This window comes from Camelus bactrianus, chromosome X (genome assembly GCF_048773025.1).
Source record: "Camelus bactrianus isolate YW-2024 breed Bactrian camel chromosome X, ASM4877302v1, whole genome shotgun sequence".
NCBI classification, from domain to species: domain Eukaryota; kingdom Metazoa; phylum Chordata; class Mammalia; order Artiodactyla; family Camelidae; genus Camelus; species Camelus bactrianus.
In genome coordinates this window covers 1,005,543-1,015,041 of record NC_133575.1, presented here as the reverse complement: position 1 = coordinate 1,015,041, position 9,499 = coordinate 1,005,543, and positions in this window count along the sequence as shown.

Sequence of the window (9,499 nt, the reverse complement as noted above, 5' to 3'; positions counted from 1 at the left end):
TCAAAAATTAAACATAGAATCACCTCGTGATCCAGCAGTCCCAATTCTGGGTGTGTATGCAGAAGAACTGAGAGCAGGGTCTTCACCCCCATGTTCACAGCAGCACTGTGTACAGTAGACAAAACATGGAAGCAATCTAAGTGTCCATCAGCAGATGATTGAATAAAGAAGTGGTATATTGTTACAATGGAATACTACTCAGCCATGAAAAATGATAAAATAATGCCATTTGCAGCCACATGGATGGACTTGGAGATTATCACACAAAGTGAAGTCAGACAGAGAAAGACAAATATCATATGATATCACTTATATGTGGAATGTAAAATACGATAGAAATGAACTTATTTACAAAACAGAAACAGACTCACAGACAGAAAACATAGTTACCGGAGGGGGGAGGAGGGAAGGATAAATTAGGAGTTTGGGATTAGCAGATACACACTACTGTATATAAAGCAGATAAACAACAAGGTCCTACTGTAGAGCACAGGGAACTATATTCAATATATTGTAATAACTTATGATAAAAAAAATGTAAAAAGAAATATTTGGATGTTCATTTATGACGGAAGCATTATGCTGGACACCAGAAATTGACACAGCCTTGTAAACTGACTAGACTTCAAGAAAAATACATTATATGTACACAAAAACTTTTTTAATGGTCTGCACAAAAGAGAGAAACAGAACTGCTGAGTTCAAGTACTGATGCAGGCCCTCTGTGCTGTGAGAAACCAAACTTTAGTGAGCTTAAGGGAAAACAAATACATTAGTTTAGAAACACTGAGAAGATTCGCCAAAGCCCACTTGTGAGAAACAGGGTTTCCTACAAAGGAATACGGCAGGGATGGGTCACAAGCACTAATTATAGAAATGACAGAAGATACGTGCAGGCCAGCAGCGACTTAACAAAAATGCAGTGTCGTTTATCAGGGAGGGGAAAAAAAAAAAGGAGAGAAGAGGAGGCAGGGAAGAGGAGGGAGGGAAGGAAGAACAGAATGTGGGGTCACAAACTAGACACATGAGTCTCGTGTCTGCGTTTCGCGGGTAACAGAACGGCGGCGGCAGCCGGGAGATGGACCCTGAAGTTTCCCCCGGCTCGGCACGCGGGGATCGCTGTGTGCGTTCTGGTGCACGGAGTCCCTGCAGCTGGGATGAGCGTGACTCGTGATCAAGCAAAAGTAAAAACTGACTAAATCCTTGAGAAATGCTCAGATCGTCAGCTGCAGCCTCGAAACATCAAGCCCTCCTGAAGAAGCTTGTGTTTTACTGATCCGGGGCCAAAACACCTTTTTATGGATTGGTACCCACTGTAAAAAAACAAAAACAAACAAACAAAAACAACCAAATTGTGCAAAAGAAAAAAAAATACATGTTCAAAAAAGGAAGAGGAAAAAGAAGTAAAAGTGACCCAAACAACCAGTTGCCCCAGCTCCGTCCGGTCGTGGCGGTGCAGCCCGGCTAAGCCAGCGGACCCTGAGGTCAAGGTCAAACCATCCCTGACCCTCCCGCGCCACCGTAACTTACTTGCCACAGCCTTATTCCATGCTGTTGCCTTTTCAGAGTCTATCCGTGTCCCCAGGGCTCCCCCGTTCTCTGAGGGGGCCCAGTGCTCCCCGGGGCTACCTCGGGGTGTTCCCCAGCCACGTGCTCCTGGGGATGGGCTGCTGGATGGCTTTTGGGCCTGAATCCCTGCCCCAGATTCCTTGGAGCCGTGCCCCTCGCCCCCCGCCTGCATCCCCACCCACACGCACCTTCCTATCTTCGAGGTACCCCATCCTGAGCCGCGACCACCTCCAAAATGCCAGGGGCCGCTGTCCCCTGTAATCCGTCCTGTCCCTTCCCCAATGCCCACCCATCCGGGCAGGTTCTGAGAAGTCACCATGGCACAGAGGAAAGGGCCCAGCGGGGAACTCGGGCAATCCCTTGGGCTCCCACATCCCTGGCGGGCGGGCAGCCTTCGTTTCTTCCTCCCCGCGGGGTCACAGAGATGAGGACGTGACTGTCGGAGCCCTGGAGGGGAGGGCGGGGGCCTTAAATCATAGCGATTCCATGACCTCTCCTCCTCTACGCGTCCTCCGTCCAGAAATTGGGGCCACCCCCAGGAACCCCGACGCCGACAAAGATGAATTAATGGATGTCACTTGTCCCCAGCATCTGGAGACGCTGGCTGTAATTACATCTTCACCAGGACCTCGAAACCCACGTCTCCTGAGTCACCGAGCTCTCCCGTGGTTTCATTTAAAATCTAACTCCTGGTTATGAACGTTCAATATTGGGGGCAAAGCGTTCCCCGTCTCCTCCACCCAGAAGCCACCCCTTGTCTCATTTGAAAAGTCACGGAGGTGTCACTTCACATCCATGTAATTTCCGGGGCGACCTGGGTTGGCGATGAGCTTTTTCTTTTGTTTTGCCGTTCAGTTAGTTAAATTCCGTCGGTGCAAGCTCGTGGTGGGGAAAATCGATCGGTGACCTGGCTTCAGCGTGTGTAGTCATGTTGTTTAGGGACCAGAGGGCCCCCCGGACGGGAGCTTGACCTCAGTGTCACCTCCGCTGAGGCTGGAGGCTAATTCACAATCCTTCTGTACAAACACAGCGCTCTCTGCCCAGGGAGGCAGCCCGTTTGCCGTTTGTCTCCTGCGTCCTTACGGGTGAGGGAAGGGGGCCAAGAGGTGACGGGCGAGGCAGCTCACAGGGTGGGATTCACAGCTGCGCCTCCTGGGGCCCGGCTCCCGGAAACCCCCGTGTCTGCGTGTCTGCACGGGGTTCAGGGTCCCGGCCTCGAACTCCCCTCCCAGCCCTCCTGCCCCTTGTGGACGCCTGATTCCTTCTTCAGGCTTCACGTCCATCTGCCCGGGACTCCGTCCCAGCGAAGCCCCCGCGTTCCTGTCCTTCATGGAGCTCACAGAGCCTAGCAATGACTGTGTTTTGCTTTTTATTTTTTAATATCATGAACACACTGGGCAGTTTCAAGTTTACAGAAAAACCGAGCAGTGCAGAGTTCACTGCAGCTCCCCGTGTTACCTGCACTGTATCGGGTACATTTGTTACCACTGCTGAGACAAAATCGACACATTAGTATTCACGGATGTCCACTGTTCCCTTGGGGCTCATCTTGGTGTTGTGCGGGCCGCGGGTTTGGACTCGTGGATGATGACGTGTATCCACCGTGTTCGTGGCATACGGAACGGCTTCACTGCCCTCTTTGTAGGATGCGATAATGATATGTGACGTGTATCCAAACCCATGAACTGTGCAAATCCAGGAGGGAACCCTAATTCGAGTAAAGTGGACGTTGGGTGATTACAATGTGTCAATTTAGGTTCATCAATTACAACGATTAGCTCTAGTGGGGGCGGATATTGAGTCTGTGCAAGTGGGGGGCAGGGGATATGCGGGGCATCTCTGTACCCTCCCTTCAGTTCGGCTGTGACCCTGAAACTGCTCTTTAAAAAAGAAAGTGACTGTCCTTTCTGACTGGATTACCGCGTTCTGTTGATTCTTACTTTGTGGTTGGCTTGATTCCTTTGATAACTCTGTACGTTTAAAAAGCGAATACTCTACAATGTTCTTAGAGATAATGAGCCGTACCTACATGTAAACTAAAAAAATGTGTATTGCAGTATATTGTGTGTGCGTATTTACATGCAATATGTTGTATTATGTGCAAATTGTAACAATTCTACCTAACTGAATAATGAAAAAAAGAAAGAAAACTGGCTAATCTACAAATATATATATATATTAAGCCTTTAAAAATAAGAAAATTCCTCTGTGCTCCACGTGTCCCTCCCTCCCGGCAACCGCTGACCATGTGCGTCATCAGCCTTACGGGCAGGGCGACCTGCTCTGTGTCTGTCACCTGGGACAGGTGTGTGCGACCTGGGTGGGCGGCGTGGCGATTTTACGGCTCTGAGACTGCGCGCTGACAGAGTGCGCCACCATCCTCGAGCCTGGGGGGACCCGCTTCTCCGGGGACGCGGCTTCCTCAGGCCGACCTCTGCCCCCGGCGGTGAGAGAGAACGCCTCCCTGTCTGGGCACCTGTGTGTGGCGAGGACCCTCTGGAGCGAAGCCTGAGGCGAGGGTCTGGTGCCCGCGGATGGACGGGCGGGAAGTCACAGGGCTGGGGTGGCAGGAGGGGACTCCTGACAGCTGTCCTTCCCCCGGGGAGGGAGGGGGGCGGTAAAACCCACGCATTTTCAGGCCAGCGGGTGTGCATTTGGACACGTGGATGGAGGGGGCCCATGAACACGGGTGGGACAAGGCTGCTGTCTGCTGCAGCAGGAGGCCCAGTCTCGGTTCCCGCCCTGCCCGCCGCGGCTCTGACACCACGCGCTGCAGGGCGGAACCCAGAGGTTTCTTTTCACTCTTATTTTCCTGCCCCGCTCTCCCGTGGAGCTGAGTGCAAACTCAACCCTCGACCACCCCACTGGCGTGAACGCAGGGCAGGATGTCCCCTCGGGCTGGCGTCCAGGGGGGTCACTCGCCTGCGTGAGTCCCATTCCATTTATATGCTGAAATAAGACTCCTCCGGGCCATTTTCTCCCCGGGATGGGGGGGCACTGGCTTATCCACATTCTTCTTCCTCTTCGTGTTTGGGAGACAGCCCGAAATGCACAAGGATCGTCAGCCAGGTCTTCTGAGCTACAGAGGTGACCGTGTCAATCACACATTGATGCGATCATTCAGCAAATATTCACGGAGAGCCTGCTTATGGAGAGGCTCCAGGAGTGAGGGATGTCAGCATGAAAAAAAAAAAAAGAAAGAAAGAAACAGGAATCAGTAAGATACAGCAGTCTGGGTGCACCCCTGTGTGTCTGTCTGTATGTCTGGGGTGGTGGTTGTTGATTGAGAGACAAGAGAGGGGGAAAGAGGAGGACAGAGAGACTCGTGCATCAGGACGTGTTACCAGGAGCAACCTGGCGTCTTCACAGTAAGACACTAACATCCCTAGGAAAGAGCAGCTGGAGGAGAAACGGGGCTTGGGAGGGAAGGGGCTGGCGCACCGCTGAGCACACCTGAGCCTCCGCGCGTCACCAGCACACCTGCTCCTCCCCAGGGTTCCCCCGACATCCCCTCCACCTCGCTCCCAGCGCCTCGGCTTTGTCGTCCTCACGCCCGGCGACAGGCGCGCGCACGCGCGGCCGTGGGGCCCGGCTGCAGGCCCGGGTGCGCCGCCGCCCACAGGGAGGCCCCCGGGGTCCGCGCCACACAGGTGTCCGGCCTCTAGCGACCCTGCCCCCGGCCGGGGCCGCGTGGCTCCGGGCCGCCCGAGCCCAGCTGTGCCTGTGAGACGCACCATCGGGCCGGGCGTGTGGTCAGGGCGGGGCCTGGGGTCAGGGCGGGGCCTGGGGTCAGGGCCTGGCGTGGGGTCACGGCTGGGCAGGTCCGTGCGTAGGGTCAGGACCGGGCGTGAGGTCAGAGATGGGCGGGGCCGGGCGTGGGGTCAGGGATGGGCGGGGCCGGGCGTGGGGTCAGGACCGAGGGTGAGGTCAGGACCGGGCGTGGGGTCAGAGGCCTGGCAAGTGTGGGGTCACGGCTGGGCGGGGCCGAGCGTGAGGCCACGGCCGTCCGTGGGGTCACGGCTGGGCGGAGCCGGGCGTGAGGTCAGGGCCTGAAGTGGGGTCACGGCCAGGTCGGGCATGGGGTCAGGGCCGTGCGAGGGGTCATAGATGGGCGGGGCCAGGCATGGGGTCAGGGCCGGCCGGACGTGGGGTCACGGAAGGGCGGGGTCGGGCGTGGGGTCAGGAATGGGCGGGGCCGGGCGTGGGGTCAGGGTCGGGCGTCGGGTCACGGCCGGGCGAGCGTGAGGTCAGGGCAGGGCGGGGCCGGACGTGGGGTCACGGATGGGCGGTGCCTGGCGTGGGGTCAAGTCTGGGCGGGGCCGGCGTGAGGTCAGGGCCATGCGAGCCTGGCGTAGGGTCAGGGCTGGGCGTGGGGTCACGGATCCTCGTGGGCGGGTGTTAGGGTCAGGGCCTGGCGTGGGGTCACGAATGGCGGGGCCGGTCGTGGGGTTACGGCCTGGCGTCGGGTCACGGCTGGGAGGAGCCGTGCGTGGGGTCAGGGCCTGGCGTGGGGTCACGTCTGTACAGGTCCGGGCGTGGGGTCAGCGCCGGGAGGGCGTGGGTTCACGGCTGGGCGGGAATGGGCGTGGGGTTATGGCCAGGGGTGGGGTCAGGGCTGAGCGGGGCCGGGTTGACGTCAGGGCCAGGCGTGGGGTCACGGCTGGGAGGAGCCAGGCGTGGGGTCAGGGTCGGGAGGGCGTGGGTCACGGCCCGGTGTGGGGTCTGGGCTGGGAGGGGCTGGGCGTAAGGTAACGGTGGGCGGGGCCGGGCATGGGGTCACGGCTGGGCGGGTCCTGACGTGTGGCAGGGCGGGCCGGGGCCGGGTGTGGGGTCACGGTGGGCCTGGCGTGGGGTCACGACCGGGCGGGACCAGGCGAGGGGTCAGGACCGGGCCCGCCCAGTCAGCACCCCTGCCTCCTCGCCCCGCCCTCCCCCTCCCCTGGCCACGGCCATGGCTTTGTCCTCCGACCCGCAGCACCGCGCTGGGCCCCGGCGCTGGGTCAGGAGTGTCCGTGGGGGGCACGGAGCGCCCCGGGCCGCCGCCGGGGCCGTGGGACCGGACTCCGGCTTGATTGCAGGTTAGCGCTGCCTTGGCGGTGAGCGTGGCTCCAAAATAGAATCAGACTTTGCGACATCCTGGGAGGGAGCCGGGGGGCGTCGTGCTCAAGGGGATAATGGTCTCCTGACACGAACGCAGATCCCTGCACGGTTTTCGAGAAACTTGGCAAGCGAGGTACCCGAGTGTATAGACAGTTTGGGCAGGGGAGACTCTGAAAATGACTAACCAAGGTGTGTAGGCAGTTTTTTGTTTGTTTTTATTGAAGTACCATCAGTTACAACGTGTCACTTTCTCGTGCACACTGTCCCCAGTCACGCACATACGTGCATTTTCATATTTTCATATTCGTTTTCATTAAACGTTATTACAAGATATTGAATATAGTTCCCTGCGCTGTACAGAAGAAATTTTTTTAATCTGTTTTTAGATATAGTAGCTAACATTTGCAAATCTAAAACTCCCAAACTTCCCCCTTCCCACCTCTTTTCTCCCAGGAACCATTAGATTGTTTACTGTGTCAGTTGGGAGTTTTCGCTCTAGGGCAGGAGTTCTGAAATTTCTGGTTTCTGTGCCCAAATGCAGCCATTTGAATGATGGAAACAAAGTAACGCAATATTTCTTCTTACTGAATGATGCAAGCCGTATTTTTACGAGATTTCTAATTCCCTAAATGTTTGTTGGTTTGTTTGCTTTTGCTGGTGGGGTGGGAGGTGGTGGTAATTAGGGTTATTTATTTACTGTCACCGAGGTACTGGCTCGAACCCAGGACCTGGTGCACGCTAAGCATGTGCTCCAACACCGAGCTCTGCCCTCCCCCGAGATTCCTGCTTCCCTCGGAGTACACAGAGTCTCTAGGAAAGTGGTTGATTTTTTTTTTTTCTTTTGACCTGGTCGGTTGGGTTTCATTAATTCCCCGGAGTACCCTTCACACGTGCGCTCCTATCTGGTAAATTTAAATATTCTTTTTTGCCCACATAATATTCAGCACTATCGAATCCGGCCTCCTCGCTGCCCTGAGCAGATCCCCAACCCTTGCAAATCAGATTCTGTGTTTCAGAGAGCCGTCTGGGGGATCTTAAGGGGTTTTTTTTTTTTTTTTTTTTCTTCTTTTCTTTCCGTCTTTCAACTAATTTCCTTTAGAATTCTCCAAACAAGTACACGCCTGCACCAAACTGACACTCGGGGAACTTCCAGTAGGCAATTTGGGGCCTTGTTTTGGTTGCAAATGAGGTGGGGCAGACGCCGCGTTCCTTTCCCCGGAGCTGTGCTGCGAATGGCTCCGAGTTTGCAGGCACCCAGGACGGAACCGAAGCGCCCCAAGCAGACACCTCCTTCCTCATGATATCATGGGAATGAGAAGGTCCCCACTGAGGGCCCGCATGAATCTGGGCACGACAGGAAAACAAGGAGATGAGGCATCTTTCCAGGTAGTTAAACCCGTGCAGAAAAGCCCGGTACCTAATTGACGCTGGAAACTTCATCTTGGTTCTGACTTGTCATCACGCCGGCCGGGGGTTCCCCTGTTCACCTGGCATATCGGAGCACAACTCCCGGAACGTTCCATCAGCAGCTGTCTGTTTGGGAAAGGAAAAGGTCACTCTTTCAGAAGTTTTATTTATTTACTTTTTGATTGAGATAGTGTTGATTTACAGCATCATATTAGTTTCAGGTGTACAGCATAGTGATTCACAATTTCTTCTTAAAGGTTATACTCCATTTATAGTTATTATAAAATATTGGCTGTGTTCCCCGTGTTGTACAATGTATCCTGCCAGCTTATTTATTCTGTACATAGTTTGTCCCTCTGACTCCCCTACCGTCATTGTCCTTCCCCCCTTCCCTGCCCCCACTGGTCCCCACCAACTTGTTCTCTGCATCTGTGAGTCTGCTTCTGTTTTGTTATATTCACTCGTTTGTTGTATCTTTTTAGATTTCACATATAAGTGATACCATACAGTATTTGTATTTCTCTGTCTGATTTATATCACTCAGCATAATGCTCCCTCCAGGTCCATCCATGTTGCTGCAAATGGCATTCTTTTATCCCTTTTCATGGTTGAGTAGTATTCCATTGTATACATACACCACATCTCCTTTCTTCATTCTTCTGCTGATGGACATTTAAGTTGCTTCCATGTCTTGGTGGTTTTAATAATGCTGCTATGAACATGAAGTGCATGTATTTTTTTTTTTTTTTTGAACCAAAACTTTGAGCTTAAAGATCTCGAACTCTGCATTTTAACTGACACAAGAGCCACTCTTGGGAGATTCTGACTGGGTCTTTCAGCTTTAATAAATGCTTGGACTTTTTATGGTTTTGGCCTATGGAGCCAAGCTCATCTGTTCCAGTTTGCTTAGCAATATTGGAATTTCTGATTTGCAGGTGGTAACAAATCAGGCTGGCCGTGCTGCTTCCTTTGGGTGAGAGAGGCGGATGTCGGAATGCAGACATGTCCTCCAGGTGTCCTCTCCCGGAACCAATTTTCTTCGACTTTGGTTTTGAACTTCAAGAAAAGGACTGCCCAAGATAAATACGGACGTGTGAGTAAGAGAAAGGAAATTTATAAAATCTTAAAGTGTCAGCAGAGGTAAACAAAAGAACGTGTTTCCAGCATGGAAAGCAGGCACGTTTTATTGAAAATCAGATTTAACTAGAATTACTTTTATGAGACCTTTTTTGGTTACTTCCCAACCATATTTGATAACTCGGTATGAAAACCCCAAGGTGTCGTGAGCCCTGTTTTGCTGTGATAACCCCAAACGTGCTTCCATTCAGGAAACATCCGCTGTGGCTGGATATGAATTATCGAGTCCTAGGACAGAGGAAGAATCAGGCCGGAACGTTCCAAACTCCACAGACTGCCTCTTTCC